At 46.4% G+C, this 24,866-nt stretch overlaps 1 protein-coding gene across 3 annotated transcripts in view; it reads left to right on the forward strand.

Moving 5' to 3' along the window:
- ANKAR (ankyrin and armadillo repeat containing) overlaps nt 1–24,866 on the forward strand; it is a 1,199,016-nt gene that overhangs the window by 1,171,207 nt on the left and 2,943 nt on the right. The gene's annotated exons all lie outside the window — the stretch shown is intronic.

Raw genomic sequence — 24,866 nt, forward strand, 5'->3', positions numbered from 1 at the left:
CTAGTAAAGGGTGGGCAGTGGAAGGCTCATAGTTTATTTCAGATAAAGATGTACTGCTGGCTGACATATATATTTTTAACATCACAGATACCCCTGATGAAGGTTGTGGACCAAAATGCATTGGGTAGAAATACAAATATATCGTTTTGGATGAATCAAGTTTCTGTACTAGCTTGTGAATAGGCCTGGATGGGCAATTCTTGAGCTGCAAGATGCATGAAATTAAGAAACGTTGTACCTCCTACGTGATGGTGAAAAACTGTTAAAACTTTGAGAATAAATGGATAAACTATGTCAAGAATATGGATTACATTTTGAACTTTGTTCACACATGTGCATTATGCTGTGCAACTCGGAAATGGCGCGTACACGACGTGTCACAATTTGATTCATTGAACTATGTCGTTTACTCCATTAACTCATGCTGTTCTAATTGTCCCCATATTGTAACCACCTTAACTGCCTAACTATTCTCTTTGTCTCTATATATGCATGTACTTGAATCTAAGTGTCTCTCATTATTTGTAAGTCATATTATATGTAAAGCACTCTGATACCTTTGGGTCTAGCAAGCGCGATATTAAACATATAAATAAATAAATAAATACTGTTGCCATGTACAAAAGGTACTCTGCTTGTCAAAAATGTGTCTCCGACTCGCAAAGTACACTTTCTGACTCACTGCATTAGTGGAGGGTGTCAAAGGGGCACCTCACTGTTCCTTCTGTTCAGGGCTGGCTCTAGGGCTGTGCGATCTGTGCCACCGCACCAGGCGCTGACTTGGGGTGGGGGCGCCATGTTTATTATTTAAGAAGCAGCAGATGCTACGTTCCTTGCCCCAGCAATTTTGAAGCATCAATACAAATGTCAAGATGAGAGGGAACAGTCGCGGGGGCGTGGCTACGCACGCAACGGGAATGGCCGCCTTGGAGTGAAGCTCCGCGCCAGGCCTGCCTTCCCGGGGCATTTATCCGATAAATCGCCGCCCGCGGACGGCGAAAATAATTGGCGCCACCACCGGACATCACCGCCGACCTCCCGGCCAACTTTGCAGAAAATCGGCGCACCCGAAGCGCACCGGAGGATTCGCTGTGCCGCTGCCGCCTTCCCCGCTCCCAAACTCGGGAGGCGCGCAGGACAGACCGGGGCTTCAGTCGGGGGTGCAGGCCCAGAGATCGGCCCGGCAGGTGCGAAGGCCGCGAGACGCTGGGAAGGCCACGGAATCGGACTGCAACACCAGACCTGATCTGCACAGAGGCTCTACCGGCGAACCACTAAACACCCAGGTACCACGCTGGCGGTGCGGCCTCGCGGAGCTGAGCGACGCCACCCTGCCCAAAGCGACCGAGCGGCGGCCGGTGCGGCCCGACTCACCGGCCACAGGAACACACCGCAGCCCAGACACCTCGCTCCCTTGTGGGGAAAGCACCGGCAACGAGGCAAGTCAACCACGGAGGCCCGTGTCAAGGGCCGCCGCGACGGCGCCGGTCTACCCAGCGACGAGTTATATGGAGCACGCCCACGTGGCGGCCAGTGCCGGTGAGACCGTGAAATTACCCTCGGCCCAACCCCTGGAGCGCCTGCAAGGCCGCACACGCCTTGGGAGTGCCGCTGAGACCCCCATGGCCCGCCGGGGTGTTTAACCCTCCACAACGCGACGCACGCTTGCCCTCTACCACGCACCGGCCCGATCATACCAACCCGCCAAGCACAAGACGCCACGGACCACCACCGGAGGGCGCGGCACCACGGGGGCCACACACACTATACGGCACACGCCTGTCCGGTGGTCGGACTGCCGACTACACAAACCGGCCCTCGGAAGACGACGTGAGCTGCTCGGCTAGGCCCGAGGAAGTGACGCAGATGTCTAACGGGCCCAAAACGAGAACTGGCACCAGCAACGCTAACCAGAGGGCCAAGATGGATAAAACCGGGAAACACACCGACTCGGACCAGATGGCGGCCAAGCTGGACACTATGCTAGCGGCGATGGAAAGACTTGAGGAGTCGCTAAGCCTAACCCGCACCTCCCTGGCCACCAAAATCGACAGCGTGGTCATCGATCTCACGCACCTGAGAGCGGATCACAAAAAACTGGCGGAGCGCACCACCACCTTGGAAGACACGCTACAGACACTTCAGCCCCATGCGGACCAGTCGCATAAACACATCCAGGACTTGTTGAACAGGGTGGAGTTCTTGGAAGACAGGGCTGAAGACGCGGAAGGTAGGACCCGCAGAAACAACGTGCGCTTGGTCGGAGTTCCGGAGAAATGGGAAGGGAGATCCCCAGAAATACACATGGAGCGGTGGCTACAAGGCCTCCTGCCGGAAGGATCGCTCTCCCCACACTTCGTGATTGAGCGAGCTCACAGGGTCCCCACTAAACCTCTGGCGACGGGCTCCAACCCAAGACCCATGCTACTCCGCATAATGAACTATCGAGACAGGGACACCATACTACGAGAAACCCGCAAGCTCCAGGAGGTCCGGATAGAGAACGTATCGGTGATGTTCTTCCCGGACTATACTGTACAGGTCCAGCGGGAGAGGCATGACTTTCTGGCAGTGAAAAAGCGACTGAGGCAGATGGGCCTCCAGTACTCCCTGCTCTTTCCTGCAAAGTTGAGGGTCGTGGCGGGAGAACGGACTCATTTCTTCACGGACCCCATGGAAGTGGAAGCTTGGCTGGACAGCGGAGTTGATACAGAACCCAAAACGGCGGCAGGTCCTACGCCACGTCGACAGTCCGGCAATCATAGACGACGGCGACGACCCCGCCGGACTTCTCAGCCAGGTGCACATGCGGCGACTCGACCTTCCCCTCCTGCAGATGCCAGACGGCAGGAGCAGCAGGACGCCCTCCGCCTAGTGATGGAACTCAGCAGTTCCCCTGCACAGAGCGAGGTGGCGAGCGGCGGCGCACGGGGCCTCCAGAGTGACGATGAAGCCATCTATGGAGTACCGGACTCCCCGACCTCGGAAGACCGACCTGATGTCACTCCCCAAACGGCAGAATACATCAGCTGATCGGGCGACGGATGCAACATCCCACGGAAACGAATACGAGTGACCACCACGACGGGCCTACGACAACACGGCTACAATGAACCCTGAGCGGAACAGCGGACTGACCCCCTCGTCCTCCGTACTATACGCATGGGGAACATGCACCAAATGACCCATCGCTGGACATAAATCCAGGCACTGGCGGTGAGAGCCCACGATTGAAGAAGCACAGCTGCGGAGACACTTTGCCTTGCCTGGAGATGGCCCGACTGGAACACGTAATGTATGGCGTCTTACGCATGTATATGATTCTCTACAAGGGCGGCATAGACTGATACGTCCTCCCCGGGAAGGCATTATGCCTTCGCTCCACAAACATATTGACATAGTCCATTTGATCCTGTGCATGTAGCACACCCACCCCCTTAGACTTGAACATTGTTGCTCTCCTAGAGAGTATGGACGGGAGCACGTTTTGCATCCGACCTTTTGGTATTTTGCAAGTTCATATTGTTCAATGGTTTACTGTTCCGATAGCCATGTTTTCTCCCCTCTCCTATGGTCACAGTGCAATGGAGCGTCATATCAAGCGCTTATGGGGTGGCGGGGGCCGTCTTCGTGATGATGAGCGAATATGTATGGGGGGTGGGGGCAGAGACGGATGGGAGGTTTTGTTGAATTGCTATAATGCTCCCCATTAAGATATGCACGTGGAATGTGAGAGGTATACACACACCATCCCGACGCTACCAAATCTATTCATACCTCAAACGCCACCACATTCAAATTGCCCTTCTGCAAGAAACTCACCTTAACAGCACTGAAATTACTACACTACGACGTAGGTGGCGCGGACAACTTTATGCTACAGGGTTCTCATCATACGCCCGAGGAACGCTAGTATGGATCAGGCCGGGCGTTCCTTGGACCACACAAGATGTACATATAGACCCCGAGGGCAGATACGTGGCTATCCACGGCAGATTAGATGGTAACCCATTGGTCATAACTTCAATTTATGCGCCTAACACGGGGTTGGCAGATTTTCTCACCGGCTTATCACGCACACTAGCCCTCTGGCATGGGGTCCCATGGGTCATTGGCGGGGACTACAATAGTTCGCTAGACTTGGCGCTTGACCGTTCTCATCCTACATTACCCAACTCACAAGCTCAGGCCACTACGAAGGCGCTACAGGCGTGGTCCATGCAATGGGGCTTACAAGATGCGTGGCGCACTCGCAATCCACACTCCAGGGTTTACTCATATTACTCGGGAGCACACGTCCTGCATGTCCGCCTTGATCGATTCATGGTCTCTAGCGAACTCTTACCCAATATCACGGACACCTGTTACATGGGACGCACACATTCCGACCACAACCCGCACCTCCTAGACCTGATGTGGGATCACCCTCGACCACCTATACCCACATGGCGGTTACAACCCGATCTCTTACTGGACGCCACGTTTCGGGGTTCCATCAGCACGCAGACGGCACAATATTTTGAAGACAACACAGGCACGGCATCGACACCACAGATTGAATGGGACGCGTTCAAAGAGGTCCTCAGGGGACAATGTCTAGGCACCCAAGCACACTCCCGGCGACACTTAGAAGCGGATCTCAGGCGCATTGAATCTGACCTGCTGCGACTGGAGCAGTCCGCAACCGCTGGCCCCACCGCGGACTTAATACAAGCACGGGCAGAGCATGATACACTGGTTGACAGATTGAAAAATGTCAATTACAGGGCCCACTCAGCCCGCACCCACCATTCTGGCGACAAACCAGGCAAGTTGCTAGTGTGGCTGATACAACGCGAAAAACGAGTCACTCCGGTGGCAGCGGTGCAGTCGCTGGCAGGCCCGGTGGTGTACACACAGGCGCAGATACACGAGGCCTTTGTGACTCATTACAGCGCGCTGTACAAATCCCGTCTGCAGACTACACCACCCGTTATAACCACGTACTTGGAAGACATCATGCTGCCTACCCTAACAGATGAACAACGAGAGGACCTAGGGTCACCGTTGATTGCCGAGGAACTTCGCGACGCCATCTTTGCCCTCTCGAATGGCAAGGCACCAGGCCCTGATGGACTGCCAGCGGAATACTATAAAGCATGCGCTGACATCCTAATTCCAGAGCTCTTAAGGGTGTTTGCTGCGGCACTAGAAGACTTGGACCTACCCCTGTCTATGAATGAGGCAACGTTAGTGTCCCTCTTAAAGCCAGGTAGAGATGACACACTGCTCGGCTCATATAGGCCCCTAGCACTGCTAAACACTGATTACAAGATACTAGCCTCGACTCTCGCCCGGCGACTGGCAGGACTGGTGCCCGGCTTGATACATGACGACCAGAACGGCTTTGTACCCTCCAGATGCACCTCCCATAACATCCGTAGGCTGTTCCGGGTACAAAAGTATGCAACACAAGACTGGCCCAGGTCGGGCTGTCTAGTCCTGGACCTGGAAAAAGCGTTCGATTCGCTCGAATGGCCCTATTTGCTGGCAGTGTTGCGCAGATTCGACCTCGGGGATGACTTTATTGACCTAGTGGGATTGCTATATAGACGCCCAGTGGTGCGAGTCCGCACGAGCGGGCTACTATCGGACGCCATTAGAGTACAACGCGGCACCAGACAGGGCTGACCGTTATCCCCGTTACTTTTCTCATTAGCAATAGAACCCCTTGCTGCACTACTGCGCGCCGAGGGCATGCACTGGGGGATCCCACTCGCAGATGGCGTACACACAGTCTCGCTATATGCAGACGACCTCCTTTTATACATCAAAGACCTTACCCACATACCTCGAGGCCTCTCGGAGATCTTTCAGTCCTTCGAGACCATGTCAGGCCTCAAGGTTAATTGGGCCAAGTCGGGTGCATACTCATTCAACCCTGACATCCCTGACCCTGGAGTCACGATCAATGGGGAGAGACTGCCATGGCACCACACAACGTTCAAATACCTGGGAGTGTATATCTACAGGACACCACAAGATGTACTGGATGGTAACCTGACACGCGCCATCACGTCTATAAAATCCCAGATTGCCTTTTGGAAATCCCTACCACTCAATGTCCCGAGTAGAGTGACACTGACAAAAATGATTGTACTCCCCAGACTCTTATACTACTTCGCCAACCTACCAGTGTACGTACAGGCGCGCACCTTCAGAGAACTGGCCTCCATGATCAGAGACCTGATATGGAACACAGGCCGGCCTAGAGTAGCCCTCCGAAAACTATATGCACCGGTCGATGAGGGAGGCCTTGCGGTACCGAACCTCGAACTTTACTATCTGGCAGCCCAGCTACAATGGGTCACTGCTTGGCTAGCAGGAAACCACCTGGAAGACACAGCCACGAACACGGATATGTTTTCCTCCACGCAAATACATACAATGTTCCACCCCCTGACGCACCCAAGGAAATCCGCTCAGCTACACGTCGCCGTAGCGGTACGATGTTATGTCAGAAGCCTACGACTCACGAGAACGACCAAGCCATATGCCCCGGCGCTCCCACTCTTAGGCACCCCCAAGTCCACCTCTATAGTCACAGAAACAGCGCTAGAACATTGGACGCGCACTGGAGTAGACACTATGGCAGACCTATATGCTGATGGTGTCTTGATACCGTTTGTAACGCTAGCTGCTGACACAGGTCTCCCGCCAGGTCAATTCTTACAACACGCCTCCATACTTTTAGCATACACGCAGCGGTGGGGCAACATCACTGATGAACTACCGACGCACCAATTGATACAGAGCCTACATGTCATGGGTGATGGCACACACGTAGTGCACTGGCTACATCAAGCGCTATTGTCGCACACACAACATTCGCTACAACCATTACGCGACCACTGGGCCACAGACAGGGGGAGGGACTGGACGGATAAGGAGTGGAAGATGATCCTATTAGGCCCCAGACACGTGCCACGGAACGCGCGCTTTAAACTGATACAGTTCTACATACTGCATAGAGCGTACCTCTCACCCAGTAAGATTAACCGATATTTCCCAGGAGCAGCGGCCAGATGCCCGAGATGTGCGCTGGAAGAGGCAGACTTGCTACACATGCTCTGGCAGTGCCCACGGATTCAGACATACTGGGGGGCGGTACTGACGACACTAGACAAATGCACGGGCATGACGATCCCGCACACATGGGAGGCATGCATACTAGGCCTGTATAAGCGAACTTCATTAAACAAAGCCCCCTCTCGATTCTGGGACCTTGGCCTCCTCACAGCAAAAAGATTGCTCACGAAACACTGGAAGAGAGCTACCCCACCATTACCAGAACACTGGCACACATCCCTAGATACCTGGGCAAAGGCGGAAAGCACCACCCTCCATAACGAGGAAACGGCGGGCCTCCGTCAGTTCCCGATTGCGCGATTCTGGGACACAATGCTCAACTCTTTTCACAAGGAATACCTTCTCACACAAACCACGACAGAAGTCGCCCACCCGGACGATACCGACGATGCACCCCCTGCACATATTACATGCGGACACATCTGATGACGCCTCCACCATCACGTCCTTCCCCTCACGCCTGACATTCGTTATGACAGACGTACTGTCACCCCCCCAAGCCATGCCCACTTCGTTAGACACTTTTGAATATCGCCCACGCTCCCCATGACGCCGCACCCACACACTGACGCACACATCTTACTCCAGCATGAGCTGACCATACCCACCCCTTCCTGATTTCCCCTTTATGTCCCCTGTTCCCTATCCTCCCCTCCTTCCCTTGATGTTTATTTCGGAAATTATATCCTAGTTACACAAACATGGTTTGAAACGTTTGTGATGGAAAATGCAGCCATGATGTATGAAGCAAGAAAACCAGTGCATTGGGTGCTATGCCCCGTAAACATGACAGACATCTTTGAGATGTGATATCGCTTTGTCAGAGAGATCCTTTTGTTACCTGCAGTTTAAAAGTTAAAATCTGAATATAAGAACAGTGAGCTATTAACTGTCCTCAAAGAGCTGCATGCAAACTGCAAGGAATATATTACAGCTACATGTTTTTTTGACCCAGTCTTTCCTTATCCTAATAGTGTGAAGAGGGTTCATTTGAGTAGAAATCAATTCTCATTATTAAAAAAAAAAACCTAACAATGGTGTAACACTTTAAATTCTGAATGTGTGCTTTTCCAGACCAAGGACTCTTAAACTATACGGCCTACCAGAATGGATGATATGTGACTCCTACACCTTGTAGGCCTCTGTCTTATGTAACATCTCCGATACACTGATTTACACATGTATCATTGTCTCCATGCAATGTATGTGTGATGTAGAGTGCTCTGACCCCCTGCACTGGTATGAGTGGCGCTATAAAACTAAATGAATTAAGAGTCAGCGGTTATGGAGACTTGGGAGGCATTGTCAAATGGTGGTAGTGAGGGAATCTGTGGCAAGGTGGTCATTGGGGGGGGCCAACAAACACTGTTACTGGCCTGTCAAAGCACGTGGCGCTGTCGGTTACAGACCACTTCAGCTCTGTGAATCCAGCCAAACTCTGCCTGATCCACTACCGAGTTCCCGCACCAGTCCATTCGGGGAATATAAAAGAGATGAGACAGGGATGAGCTTCTGCTGTGTCTTGTAGGCCTCTGTCCCTGTATTCACAGTCAATCAACAATACTCGAAGTGGAATCCTGGCTCATGCATATTAATGAGACAGGATTTTTTTGCGATCCCTTACAAGTTATGGTTTTCCAGTGTCACTGATATGTACATCAGACGCAGCTCAAAACGAAAGTAAGGTCTCAGAGCATTCTTTGTGGAAAAAACACAGTAACTACTTTGTGATATGACTTATGTACATCAAGTACTCTCTTACTATTTAGATTAATTGCAAGTGTACTTAATTTATTTGTGGTCATCCTCAAAAAGGATAGACAAACTTAAAAAATGCATTTTACAAAATTGCAAATTCAAAACAATATTCTTTCCTACAACAATATGCTATTCATTTAAATTATCCCGACTACCATGTTAAGAACTCCCTTAGGAACAACACTCTACCAATCTGCGGTAAAAACTGTTTTCTAAAATACCTGTTAGTTTTATTTTATGAGCCAGGGAGCATGAATTCGCGGTCACAATACGCTTGGAGCATTAGACCAAGCAGTTGTTACCTCAGGATTGTATAATACTTTAAAGGGCAATTTAACTCTTGGTTTCTTTGTTGGGTTGGATGATAGTTCTGGTTTGCCTGTAGGAAGTGATGAGCAAATAAGTAAAGTGCTTCCAGTTGCAGGGGCGGCTCCTCTACAGGGCGAGGAGCGCCGCGAGAAGCAGGAAATAAAATGGTATTTTAAATACCATTTTATTTTCTGCTTCTCGCGCTGCGAGAAAGCAGAAGGCAGGGGTATGCCTGATTGGGGGCAGGCGGGAGGATATGCCTGGTTGGGGGCGGGCAGGTGGGTGGGTCGGGGAGGAGTGGCTTGAACCGCTTTGAGTACCCTGACTGTTTGGTCGGCCCTGGGGCCAACTGAAGCAGTCATGCGCACTCTATATTTTTTCTATGTAGGCTGAATGGAGCCTACATAGAGAAAATGGCCTCCCTACAGGTGCCCGGCTGGGCGCTGTCCGGGAATCCGCACCAATCAGGTACGCCTGATTGGGTGCCGGCGGGTGGCCGGGTCGGGGAAGAGTGGCTTGCAACACTCTGAGTACCCTGACTGTTTGGTCAGCCCTAGTGGTGGCCAAAGCAGTCATGCATACTCTGCATTTTCTCTATGTAGGCTGCACGCCTACATAGAGAAAATAGCCTCCCTACAGGTGCCCGGCTGGGCGCTGTTCGTGACTCCGTACCAATCACAACATTGCCATTGCAGCATTGTGATTGGCTTGCAGGAGGGGAGGAAGCATGCCTGTTCCTGTTCAGGAGCAGGGAAAATACAGACCCGGCCCAGGAGCACAGGCGGCGTGGTAACGGCCAGGTACGTTTTATTTTTATTTTACCCCCCCTCGCGGTAACACCGCGCGATAGCGAGAATTGCGAGCCACGACTGTCCAGTTGTGGTTCCAACAGTAAGCACAACTGCATGTGAAAATAAGCCCAACCGGGATTATTATATTGCTTGACAACATCAGTGACCATTTAAAGAAAAAAAAAGACAGGCTGGCTGGGCGTTTTTATATCACATTGAACATCTTAAGTGTAGTTCCAAGTTTCCACCTTTTTGTAAGCCAATCTGTAGCGCGAGTGAACATTTGTGGACCTGTTTCTTGATTTTAAACCGTTAACAATGATGGAATAGTTTTCTTTTTGCAGTTAGCAAGGCAGCTATGATTAAACAGCAATGAAAGACATTACAGTGCTTACCAGGATATCAGCTGCTGAAATACAAATAATGTTGAAAGGCAAGTATGCTAAAAGCATTAACCATTAAATATATAGTCTTTGATAGCATTAAATGTACCTATTGTTACAATGCTTTATTAGGGATTTAAGTGCTATACGGTGCATATATTGAGACTTACCGAAAGTCAGAGAGCGTCAGATGAAGAACTTGCCCATGAGCACACAGATTGTGGGATTATTATTACAGGGACTTGGTCATCCAGCGTCACTTGATAACCAACATGTTTGCGCAAGATCACACAGATCTCTCAAAATTTATCAAGAGCTTTCTGTATCCTGTAAAAATATGCAGACTTTTTCAAAGTGACCCACTGTATAGTTGAGGGCATGCATTGTTATTTTCTTTGAGGCGCTGTTTGACTTTGAGGAAGTCTATTTAGTTTATTATATTTTTTGATTTTTGTAGATTAGTCTATTTTTATAGCTTATCTTAGTTTTTCAGCATACAAATGTTACAATTAAAGGTAAATATTCAGTTCAATACATTTTAACAATACCACTATATTATACCAACATACATTAGCACAAATAGACTTATATTTAAAAAAATGCATACACAGGTTCATTAAATGTAATCTAGTTATCTTTTAAAGCATAACAAATGGCATAATTATTTATTTTATCAATAATGCATCTCCCTCAATGTCTGATAGTTTTTTAATTATTATTACTGCTTTTTTATTAATGATCTGTTATTTCAATCTGAAATTTGAAAACTGGTACAGTCTCAATGAACTGTGAGTATGTATCAACCAAAAGACTATTACTGGAAGAGATTAAAAGTCTGTGTAATGATGGTGCATGTGGTGGTAGTAGGGTCTGCTAAATTGCTGCCATGTTTTGACCAAGAATTGTCATTGTTTTCTTGCATGAATGTTGTTGTTGAAAAACAAAGAAACCTCTAATTAATATTTGTTATTTTTATAAAAGTTGAAAACTATTTATGCTCATTCATTTTTATACCAATATTCATATGAGTTTGAGATTGTATAGGAGTTGTGATAGGAATTGTGTTAATTTATGTTTCCTTGGAGAGGTGCTCGTGCTGGTTTTCCAAGATAAAATTGGCAACTTTGGCCAAGATTTACTACGCCTTTCTGTGGCGCAAGGCGATGCTGAGTAATGCAAAGGCTTATTTGGTACTTACAAAGCCGCACAAGGCCTAATTTGCGTGGCCTTACATAGACTTGCAAAGAACTGTAAAGCAACTCAGCTGCTTGAGGCTGCCTTACATTACATTTCAACTTGGGAGGCGGTCCATGAGTGTAGCAAGGGCGTTCTCATGCATTCACCCACGGATTGGGTGTCATTCCCAGATTTACTATATTTTGTTTTTGTGCAGGAAGGAAAACCTTCGAAAACAATCTTGTCTGTAATGCAGACACCCTTGCACTATGGAACCCAGTGCTTTCGGCCTAGACAGCACACAGTGCACCAGCGCAAGGAGAGAGCAGCAATACTCCATAGCTTTGCAAAAAGGGCCAATGTCTGCTCTCTCTCGTTCATGCAAAGTAGCAACTTTACATGCTGCCATGCATTGCGTGAAAGGATAGTAAATATGTCCCTTTATTTCCAAAACTACCTCTGTCACATCCTGCCTCAACATGTGCACGCACGCACAAAGCAATGCACTTTTCTTTAAAAATAAAACCACAATAGCATATTTTTAATATAACCCTACACAGCTAAACAAACTTAGTGTGTGCCACAACCTCCACCCCAGCACCCACCCTCAGAAGAATCCCTCCATACTTGGCGAGTTTTCACACTATAAATTTCATTAGTTTTGCATGATAGCTTAAGGTGACGTTGATGCTGCTGCTTAAAATCTCTCCTGCAGTTTTAAGAGTCATTTCTGGCATGGGTCCAGTGTATTCTCACGTAGGTTTTTGGACACTTCTATGGTCATACTCTTCGTTTCTTGGCCACCTTCGCACTTGGTTGCTCTCCGATTTCTAGGAGTGACGGTGCACACAACCATTCTTAGTTCAAGCAGTAAAGTTGTGACTCTTTCTGCTACCTAACCCACGAATGTCTAAACCCAAACAGTGCTAAAGTTGTACAAGATAAAGAGGCCTTTGTATGTTTTATTGTTTAACTTGTACAGTCGAAGTTGGAGTTTCTGATGTGGGTATTATCCCTACTTGTAATAGAGAAATGACTTATAGTTTTATTATCTACTAGGCTAAACTGTATTTTACCATGTTATTTGCCCATACTCTCTACAGACTACTAGACAATGCAGATCTATGCCCAGACATTTTTCACACAAGTTTCTAATTAAATACACACCAGCAGAGTGAGATGGACAGCCCGTAAACAATGTCTGATTCCCAGGCTAAGAATGAAGCCATTTTTTATGTTAGGTGATTAGCCAGCACCTTCGCAAGTATTTTCAACTCCACATTAATCAAGAATATTGGCCTGTACAACAAACAGCAGTCAGGGGGGTTTATGGCTTGGATATAGCTGTAATCATGGGTAATTGGTGGTCCCATGAAAAAGCCACATCACTCGCCACCTCTTTATACATATGCAAGAGGTGTTGCACCACCGTAGAAGCATATTTGTTTTAGGAGCTCCAGAGGGCTGCCAGTGGGGCCCGGGAGTTTCAAAATGGTGGCTGGGGTATCAACTTCAGCTCAGTCCTCCTTGGAAAGGGTTGGAATAGGTATATCATTGATTATAGAACAAGAGTCCTTGACAGATGGAGGGGGATGCACTTGATACAATTGTCCATAGTTCAGGGTGAAGGCTGAAGATCTCATTGGAGTTCGTAATCGTCTCGTTGTCATTAGTATGAATCAGCGGGATTAATCTAGCTAAGGTGTCTCTATTGACCTATATGAGCTTCCACGTTTTATTATATTTTTCGAATGTACATTATTGGGATAGATCCCAGGTTGATCTTGCTGTATCTGCCAGTTTTATCTCAGTTCCAGCTGAAGAAGGAGAGCTGCGTGTGTTCCTCCAAGAAATAATCAGATGGAGCACGTTTTTTCGAATTGAAGGAGTAACTCCTCGGGTTTGTCTATTTCTGCTATGGTATGCCATCCCATCCCCACACCTATGAAAGAGCGCACCCTCAAATGACTGCAGTATAGGCTTCCAAGATCTCGTTGTAGGAGGTGACTGAGGTCTAAGTAGTCAATGGTGGCCACTCAGATGCAGTCCATGAGGTTTCCGTCTCTCAGTCAATACGCATTAAGTCACCAGCATTCCTAGGGGGCCCCGCTCAGAGTGACTGATTGGGCATTCTACAGTGGCATGTTTTGATAGGCATTGTGGAAGGATGCATACACTTTTAATCATCCCAAGATGAATAGCAGGGAGAAATATGTAATTTGGTCTAGAGGCGCATCTATATTGGTATGAAAATTGGGTATCATTTGGGTGCCATCTACACAATGCCTCACTTAATTCCAGGGACCCTGCCCAAGCAAGAAGAATTGCTGGGTGGGGTGAGGCCAATAAGGACCCTCCGACTATGTCCATAGTCGGGTGCATAACTGCATTGAAGTCCCCCACCCACAATTGTAAGCCCCGAGTAATATTGAGGAGGACAAACATAAGTATTCGGAGTGTGGACTTAACCAGTGAGCCAGTGAGGGGGAAGGAGGGGTGTATATACTGCATATCATCCAAGGGGTCCCGTCTCCCTTTCCTCCTAGTACGCCATAGCAGCCCTAGTTTTCAATTTATGTTTTGGAAGTGACTAATAGGGGAGGACTTTTGTAGGAGAATGGCCACAACTCTGGATTCTCGGAGCCAGGACGTTGTAATTTGAAACAAACAGGTGGGTATCTTGTAACGATAAAACATCAGGCTTATGCTTTTTTATATATTGCATGACAGAACCCCATTTGTTTTTATCCAATAAGCTTTTAACATTCGACGTCATAATCCTATAGGTGTTGAGTGAACTCATGTTTGCCCCCGTCTTGCAGTGTGTACAGTTGCTGTACTCCTGCACTAAGCACTAATCCTGTCTCATCTAATTTACTAAGCCTAACTGAGCTGGTTCCCAATTCCTTCTCACGCTATACTTCCACAACTGAAGCATCTGTCACCATAAATACTTTACCTAATAAATAACTTTCAATGAAACAGTGAGGACGGCTTGACTCGGTTGCAAATTGTCCACCTCCCTGCTCACAGTTTTACCCAGTAACTTCATTGTTTTATGGCTACCAGTTGCCGAAGTAGTCCATGAATCACACACATTTACAGCCCCTGTTGAGTTTAGTCATGGAGGGTGGGAAGTTCTCTATCCTCGTGCCCAAACACCTGAGGGGATGGAGCCATGTTGCCGTACACTCAGCCTTTCAGCTCTGAGTAGGTTCTGAATAATAGAATTGTGGTTCTTGGATCCTGAAGAGTCCTCATTTCAGTCTAGGCCAGAATTCCTACCAGGCGCTAACTTAGGCTACCCTCATCATCGTCTGAGTTTAGGGGAAGGGACCATATGCCAAGATATCGGCAACTACAGCAGCTTGTGGGCTTTTAGGCTTGAACCGCGGCTGTCATTCCTCTATCCACACCCAGGCGTCCTCCACTTTATTGAAGAAGTGGGTTTTGCCTTAGTGTATGGCGAGGTGCATATAGGTCATATGCATTGACCTTCTTTAGGTTTGACTGTTGCAAATGTTTTTTGCTGTTGCAGAACTCTTACAGTGTAATGTGTAAAAATCCTGATTTTAGCGGATTGCAGGAAAGTGTTTTGTTGGGTCCTGGCATTCCAAAGAATGGCATCTCTTTCACAATATTGCAGTAACTTCAGTATAACCGAGCAAGGAGGGATGCCAGTGAGTGGTTTCTGTGTGAGGGCTATGGGTGCCCTCTCAATGATGAAGCACAAGGATATTTTCTGTACTGGGACACAGGATTAAAACCAGTCAAAGAAAAAGGTTTTAGGGTCGTTTCACTACATATCTTCCCAGAGCTCCACCAGACGTAAATTATAGCGCTGCGATCAACATTCAGCTTCTTTCACTCACCTTTCCATCTGCAATGTAACCTCGCACAGTTTAGCAAAGTCTTTGTTAAAAAAACTCAAATTCCACTGAAGAGTCTCAGCTTAAAACCTATGTCATGTGCTCCATCACCTTGGGGTGGTACCGTATTCAGGCCATGGGTCAACTCCAAGCTAAGCCCACTGGGCAAGACCCACCGCCGACCCTCCAGCCCACTATCAAGATGCCCCAAGGGTGACTGAGTCCCTTTTATATGGCATTCTGTTGTGGCCTGCCTCACCTCTCTTCACAACGAAGAGTCCATCATTTTCGGAGTTGAGAAGAGGGCTGCCGTTATTTTCAACGTGACATACAGTCTTTTAGCAACATAAGACCACTCCATTAGAAAAATATCATGACATGACTTTGTTCATCTGAAATATTCACCAGACATCATTTGAGAAGCTTTGTACACTTATCATCTGCAACCACAGCATATAATCTTAAAGAATAACTGGTCTATTCATCATCATCAAACTTTATTGCGGCTGTTTCAGCCATAAAAGCACATGTAAATTTGAACGATAAAATATAGTCAATAGCAGCATGAGGGATTGCGGTTTCATTACATTATTGACTCAAACAGTTTACACAGGGATCAAGATAGAATAACAAGGGAGTCAATTATAGTAATTAAAAGTTAATATAAAATAAAATTTAAGGTTAAGACCATATAAAAGCTTTTTTTAATTAGCAAACATTGTTAAAAAAAGGCATCCCACTTTGATGAGCTAAAAAATTGTGTCCAAAAAAACAGTCACTAGAGGCTAAATAACTTTCTTTAGCAAAAACATATGTTTAAGCCACATGGCGAAAAGAAATTTTGAACACGCCACAACAAATACTAATGCAGTATCAGATTTTAGGATCCTTAAAAAGTCTCGATAATTTCCAATGCCCATATTTCTGCACTGTTGAATGATCCATTTTGCCCTAGTCGACTTGTATGCTGGGCAGAATAACATTACATGGGTCACTGTTTCCTCCTCCACCATGCATCCTGGGCAGAAAGACTTTATACCCCCAGCTCACTTATTAGTTACTGCATCGAGCGGGAGTGTCCCGTATCTGAATTGCAGATACAGCTTCCTAGCTAGAGGCGGCTGGATCTGATCTAAATCCTGTTCGAATTGATACAGGGACTTAAAATCAAGGAACCCGTATGTTAAACTGGTCGTTGCTACTCCCTGAATTAGGCTAGTGAGTTTATGGACTTTCACAGCTTTAGCTAATAGACTTTTGGAAATAGCTAAACATGATTCCTCAGGGGTAGTCCATAAGTCCTCCCTACCCATGGCACGAAAGGAATCCCTGATGAACGACAGCCAGGGTATGCGGCCTACAGCCCCCAATAATAACAGTACCGCTTTCAATTCATCCCTATAGTGTCTCAACTCGGGTGTACTCCACACCCGCCGCCAATATAACAGCGGCCTTGCTGAAGTTAAGTCCTCTATTGGGAGAATATCCAGATCTATTCGTAGTGGCACAAGGGGCGTATTTACTGGAAGAGCTAGAATATTTCTGAAAAGCTGATTTTCAGTAAGTTGTAGGGCATTAGGGGAATAATGTCCCCACAGCTCTGCCCCATAGAGGGCAGCTGACCTAGCTTGGACTTTATAAACCTCAAGCAACGGGCTTATGGTCTTTGCCACACAAGACTTGTGAACTTTCATTAGTCCTCCTATTGCCTGGGTCAGTTTCAAATTGGCCTTCCCAATTTGGGGGCCCCATCCCATCTTATCGTTTAATGATAGGCCCAGATGATCAAATAATTTGACTTGCTCTAATGATCTATCATCCATCAAAGGATGTGGGCAGTTAGTGGTAGTGGCATTAAAGGCCATATATTTTGTTTTATTAATGTTGACTACCAATTTTTGCTTTTTGCAGAACTGGGAAAACTCGTTCAACACCCTCTGCATCCCCATTGATGACTTTGAGAGGAGCAGGGTGTCGTCCGCGAACATTAGCGCGGGGAATTTAGATGACGATATTCTCGGAGCGTCCAGATCCTTAGTGGCAAGCAGATCATCTATTAGACCATTTAAAAATAAAGAAAAGAGGGTTGGGGCTAATACGCAGCCTTGCCTGTCTCCCTTTCCAACGGGGAAAGGCGCTGTTAATAGACCATTATTACCGTATCTTACCCTGGCGTACTTATTCTCATGGAGGCGTTTAAGTTGTTGACAGAGATATGGCGGAACTCCCATGTCCAGCGGGATATTCCAGATCTGGTCACGATCCACCATGTCAAATGCCGACTTCAAATCCACAAATGTAAGATGCAAACTCCCCCCTTCCAAGACTAAATGCTTCCAGTAAATTAACTGGAGCCTAAACAATTGGTCTGTAGTCGAAATGTTAGATCTAAATCCTGCTTGTAATGGAGTTAATATATCTCGGTCTTCAATCCACTCCTGTAATCTGCCCAATAATAGATTTTCTGCGTGACATCAATAAGACTGATTGGCCTATAATTCGCAGGCTCAATCAGTGACCCTTTTTTAAAGATGGGGACAATCTCCGCCCATGCCAATGTCGACGGTACTGGGAGGCCATGGAGTATTCCATTAAAAAGCAGTAATAAATATGGTACCCATACTGTCTGCTTGTTTTTGAACAAATCCCCTGGGATCCTGTCCAAACCGGGCGCCTTCTTGGGCTGCAGCTTTGCTAGAGCTGATAATACCTCGCCCATTGTAAATGTAGGTATTTCCTGTATCAGTTCCGAATTAAATTCATATTGGGATGCATTGCTATCATTCGTGAGAAGGCACAAACCAGAATACATTTCTTTAAAATATAGGTGCCAGGATTGTTCATCGATGTTAGGATCAGTAGTGGTCCTTCCCTCTGTTTTTCCAGTGTGGACCAAATTCCAGAAAGATCTGCTATCCTTAGAATCTAGAGCAGTCTTAATGGCCTGCCATCTATCTTCCTCCCAATCTAATTAAGCTTGTTCAGTTATTCTCTTAAAATAAGCCCTTGCTTCCCTGATGCAATCCTTATTGTTCCCCTTGAGTGTGAACAACAGAGCCTTTTTTGCTACCCTGCAATCCCTACCATACCAGGATTTTTTATCAATACCAGGTTTCTGTTTTTGTGCAGTGCTGTTAAAAAAAAACTCTCCTCAAATCTGGACCATTTCCAGATGTATTTCCCCGAATGTACTGTTGGGGCCTGGGATTAGTCTGTTCTCCATTGTGCCGCTAGCCTTCTCCAACAGTGGAATAATGCTTGTATAAAGCTTGGACAAAATTTCCGGGGACTGATTAATTTTTGCCCACCTAATACGTCTCCCTCCTTGGGCAACTTCCAAATTGTTGCATTGCACGGGCTCTCTGTGGATACCCACTCCCGCAAGCTGGAAGTCCAGATTCATAATTAGTGGGTTGTGGTCGCTTTCAGGGCGTAAATTAACTCTGAAATCAACCACATTGTGCCAAACCTCCAAACTGAGCATTAAATAGTCAATTGTTGATGCTACATCACCTGACTGAAAGGTGGGATTGCCCGGACTGTATCCAATAAACCGCCCGTTACATGCCCTTAAGGAGTAAGTCAAAGTTAAGGTTGTTAGCTGCAAGACCCAGGGTGTCCACCCCCTAGTGGGATAAATATTAGGAGGGGGAATTGACCATACTATATCCTCATCACTACTTATGACTTGTGCCATACCATTGAGGGGCTCGTAGTGATAATTGAAGTCCCCACCGATTATAAAATGAGTACCCCCCTCAAGTGTACCAAGAAAGTTTGCCAAGGAGTCTATGGTAGGGGAGGTGGCACCATACTGTGCTGGCCTGGAGTTGACTTTAATAACAGCTAGTCTAGGGAGGTTACTGTGTGACAAAAGGATGCACATAATATCTGGAGAATGCGTATCTACACTCCTTATCTTGCATCCCAGATGGGTACCCACCCATATACAAAGTCCCCCCCGATGGTCTACCCATAGGCCCCTTAGAAGCTGCTTCACAGTATGCCACGAACGCTACTCTATACTGGGGATCAATTGCCCATGTCTCCTGGAATAGGCAGATCTCGTGTCCCTCAAACCTGCGATATTCCAGGATAGAATTCTTAAGCCTCCAGTATCTAGACTTTTTTCCCGATGGGGGTTTATTCCATGCATCTCAGCCAATACCTAGATAACAATTCCACTATTTCTCTTAGAACCTTGGTCCAGGGCAGCATATTCACAGTTAGGCACATTAATACCAGTGGGGCTCTCCCCCGCCACAACTGGGTTAGGCAGCAGTGTTAAATCATCCGTTATCAACCCTTCCTCAACATTTAGGACAGTTTGAGAGGTTGAACCCCCTCCTAAAACCTCACTAGATGTTAAACTTTGTCTCAGCGAAACATTCACATTAGTGCACGTGGGAATTAGTCAGTCTACCAAATCTAAGCTGCTAAATCTATTACTAAGTGGGACAGAAAACCGTGGGCCGTTGTAACTAACCCTATTCCATTCATATTGATCGTAATTGGCCATTTGGTTTGAGGGGCAGTAGAAATGACTTAGGTTGTGGGCCCTAATGGTGGTGCCTGAGGATCTCATTGGCTACACACATACATGGCCCACAGCTCTCAGGTCCTTAAAATTTACAACGATACAATCCCCCACTTGGTTTTTTGGTCTACTTCCCACCCAGCTCACTCTCCTCACACACAATATCTGGACATGGACTTCTCCCGGGAGGGGTCTGTTATAATTTAGCCAGTGTATCGTTTTGTTTTTAAGTTGGTCATGTGTTTCGGTCTTCCCATGATCCAATTCTGGCACCCCAGTTAATATTACGACATACGGCGCACATTCTGGGGGTAGATCTAGGTGTGGCTAGATGTTCTTTACAGCTATCCCTCTGTTAATTCCCTGGGTAGCAATAGGCTTTCTCTGTGGTTTTTGGGCTCCCGGTAATATGTCCTCACGAAAAACGAGGCCTAACACGGTCTATTCCAACTCCGGGAGTTCCTTTCTTGGATACTTGGGTTCGAGTGCCCTACATTCATGTTGTCTGTGAAACAAGAGTAAAAAGAAGTATCTGTCTAATGAAGATTTGAGAAGTTCAGGTCCGGCATCTTGGGACCAAGTGCCGTGAAAGACGTGAAGAGAATTTATATATTTTATCCTTTGCCAAACTGCCATCATTTGGGTCCTTATCGCCCATCCACAAAATCAATATGGCTTTCCTGAAGAAGGCGTTCAGCACGCCAAAACGTGCATAGAAAATAAGAAAATGTATCAATTAGTCACTGTTTTGTAATTTGTGATGTATTTACATGTGTCTGTTTAGTGTCTAGTTATAAATTCATTTATAACTATTGTCTATTTCTGCACTTCATACATATTTGCTTATTGTATACATTTATGTTGCTCAATTGCAGAAAGTATGTTGCATTGTTGTTGTCCAGTTTTATATGTTTATGAAACAATTCCTTTATAATATCAATGAATGAAATTGCATCAATAAAATTACGTTTTTAATATGAGTTTTATGTACACAGAGTCTATAATATCAGTATGTTGGAATAGGTCTTGTCACTTACTTGACTAATTGTTGCCTAGGGGTGTTATTTTTCAGATTTGACCCACCCCCTTCACCATTCCAGCAGTCAGGGTGGAGATCTCAGGTGCCCTTTGTTAACCATTAGGGGGGTTAGTGGAAGGAAGGAGTCAATGAAGCGGAGGCAGGAGGCAGGAGGCAGGCGGTGCTCCGGAGACAGAGGAGGCGAGGCCATGTGTCAACTCCAAGCTCAGCCCACTGAGCAAGACCCACAGCCAACCCTCCAGCCCAGTCACAAGATGCCCTAAGGGTGACTGAGTCCCCTTTAAATGGCATTCTATTGTGGCTTGACTCACCTCTCTCCACACAGAAGAGTACCAGCAGCCAGCTGTCATGATGCAGGCTCCTAGCTGGTTCCATGTCCAAAAATGGCATTTAGGTCTGGTTTTAGGCAAAGGGGCCCTCCCCCAGATTGGCATCAAGTGGGTAGGGCATCTCCATGGCAATCAAAGGGGGTGGGGGAGGTCTCCACTCGGGATCTATGGGGCAGGGTCACCTCACTTCTCGACTGCAAAGTCTCTCACCTGTGGGAGGCTTGCTCTACCTGGCTCTGTCTTAATGAACACAGCCAGCGTCCTGCAAAGAGGCAAGCGTTGTCCACTGGGACGAGTGGGGGAGGAGGGAACAAAAACATCTCCAATATCTTCAGGGCTGAGCCTGTTCCCCGGACAGGATGTCTTCCCTGAAGAGTATACTGCCTCTGCTACTCCCGCATGGTGCGTTGTAACACCCTACCCCCACTCACTGTCCATCCGCGAGTGATTGGGGGCAGAGGGGCGCATGGAGTAGGACACTTCAGACTTTGTCCCCTGCCTCCCAGGGTTCAGACATCAAAATAATAAGCGTGTTGACAACTTCTTGTAGAAGTGTTCTGCAGAATATTGTCAACATTGTAGGAGTAAGTTTGGAGCACTAAGGAGTCGTGACCGCCAAGTTAGGCCACAACCAACCATCAGAATTTGTAGAGAAGTGTCAGAAACATTTACTAACCAGAAAGATTTTGCTTGGTTCATCATGTGTGTCTGAGGTATACATTTGGTACCGACCCTGGACAATTACTGGGTCATCATCAGAACTGTGGAAGTTTCATGGAAGCAGCGAACCATGTGGGGTATGAGTAAACATTGTAAATAAACTGCATGTGACAAGAGGTTATATCCGAATCTGGCCTATGAGACCATCACAGTCCGGAAAGTCAGTTGATCAGACACCTTAGGCAGGCCTAGTCCTACCAAAGGGAACAGCGCTGAAGTGTCTGAGAGCAGATAAGAGGCAAGCATCCGCTCACAAGTATAACTTGGATCGGTATCCCAGGTGATATTTGAGGTCATAAGCAGTGCATTGCGGGGGGGGGGCACAATTTATAGGTAGCTCTGTTTACTATAACTGCTAAATTTCACTGGTTTTGCAAGAGTAAAATCTGAGCCTAACTATAATGTCCCTGTAACCTCTGTTTTTTTCAGTGAATTTCTAAGGTTTTTAAAATGTTAATTCCTAACTATAATGTCCTTGTAACCTTTGGGTTTTTTCGGTGACTTTCTATGTTTTTTTAAAGTAGTAGTTGCGTTTGCAGAGTGGTGGAGAAAGGGGGTGGTGTGCCCAACCAGCTCTTAGGAAATCTTGCTATGTAGGACTTACAGGAGGTACCACAAGAGATACTTGACCCCCAAGGTCCCTAAGGAGTAAAGCGAACTTCATCCCCCAACCAGTAGCGCTCCACGAACTGCGTTTGCAGAGTGGTGTTCATGCAATGCTATGTGGTACATTTGGAACAAGTGACCTTTGTTAGGCTGGATCAGTTTCAGTCTGTGAATTTGATTGATATATGTCACACTACCTTTTCCTTGTTCACCACCCTCACGGTTTCATTTTGACCACAAACACTCCATTTTCCCCTTTTCCACACCTGAGCACCTGTTTTAAAATATCAGAATTATTTACTGATGAAAGAGCAACTGCGTTACCAAAGTTGAATTGCATATTCACATTTGAAATAAAATGTATTCTTTGCAAGTCTGAGCTTAAATTGGTATTGTGAATGCTGCTTAATTATTGTTTTGTAAAAATATTGTTACTACTGTGACCATTTTTCTATTGTACTGCATTCACTTGAGGAATCATTCCCTTCACACTGTTGCCAATTTTGTATGTGTCGACTGTACATCAATTAAGATCTCTCATGTTTTTCACCATAGAAGGCTGCACTGGCATTCAATAGTGAACCCACAGAAAGTTGCAACCACCCTCCCAACGAGCCTGTCATACACTGCGTCCTCCATACACACCTTTGTAAAATGTCAAGAGAGAGCATTTTCTAATAGCCAGTCCTGAAAGGCCTTAAACTTCACCTCTGTGAATATCAGAGCTATATATGTTACAAGGAGTCAGACTTTATGGTTGGTCCAGCTATGCAGTAATGGACACGGTCTAGAACTACCGTTAGGGATGAATCTACAAATCCAATACTTTCATGTGTATGAAAAGGGACACCGTAGAAGATACACTGTGCTGATTGCCAAATAGGTTAAACATCTGCCCATGCTTAGGGCCATCTTAATACTTGCTCCTAGACATATTTTGTTTACAGCAGCCAGTCTTCCACTCTTCATGAACTTCCACGGTAGAGTCCAGATGGTAATTGAAGCAAAATGTTATTTCCTTGTCCTTAAATTGCTTCTCACAAACAATAAAAGTACATCGCCTAGAAGTAAGTTGTTTCATTGATATGACCAGAGTGCTGTTCTTCAATGGACCATAGCATCAAACCTTCAGCAGATCTTCCACTTGCCTGACTGCGGAAGCTGACCCTCCCCCTTTCAACAGGCCCTCAAAGCTCCAAGTCCTGTGTGGCTTATACTTTACTTTCTTTTTGGCGCCACCTTGTAGTCAATCATCCTATTAATGCCATAATGAGGGCCATCCAGATATTTTATTTTATTTTAGTTTTCCATGTTTGTCTACTCGAAAACTGCGTTAAGCAGCAGATACGCATGAGGTTGTTCAGTGTGTTCTAATCAACCACCAATCTCAGCTTCTTAAGATGGCCACAAGTTCCCTGGCTCAAGCAAGATTCTGAAGCCTCACAATACAGACTCAACCTATACGTTTACAGCAAGTGTCCTAACATCACTTGATTTACAGACAGTGAGCTGCTGCTCACCACCTTTGGAAGGGGTGGTCACAATATTCACAAAGACTCTAAAATGGATAGCTCTCTTTCTTGGGTCTACTGCTGCTAACTATTCATTTTCCTCATAAGAGACAACTAAAAGGAACGTGCACTTGCCCAGCTCCATTAGACCACCCTCCCTTCCTTTCAAGACTGTCGCATGCCTTAGATAACAGACTGTTAACGAGTCGAGTTCTTATCCCGAATCTGATAGGAAGCCGGATTTTACACCCAAATAAGGATTAGGGCTTTCGCTAGAAAACCTATACCTGTGGGATTTGAACATGTTCACATTTCACCAACAAAATTATGCGAAATGCTTGCGCTAGAGGAAAACTGCATACATCTGTGCGCAGAGACTGGTAATATCCAGGGGTATCCCTCATTCACAGCACCAAAACTCATCATCTGGATCCAAGTCTTTCCTTGTAATTACCGCACCACGAGGTAGCTATCGTTCCTTATTGGGAAACGCGCGCTCTCCTAATAGGGCCCTTTGATTAAGCCCCACCATTGCACAACTTTGGTACTGCCTTGCCACAATCGGACCATTGTATAATTCGGATAAACAACAAAAAAGAAGCAATAATAACTAACCTCGTGCAACTTTTTGAGAAAAGCAGGAACTTTAAGATTACATTCCCATAGATCAGTTAATTTACACATTTGTTCTTGCGGCTAATTGTGTGGTG

This window comes from Lissotriton helveticus, chromosome 3_1 (genome assembly GCF_964261635.1).
Source record: "Lissotriton helveticus chromosome 3_1, aLisHel1.1, whole genome shotgun sequence".
In the NCBI taxonomy this organism is placed as follows: Eukaryota; Metazoa; Chordata; class Amphibia; order Caudata; family Salamandridae; genus Lissotriton; species Lissotriton helveticus.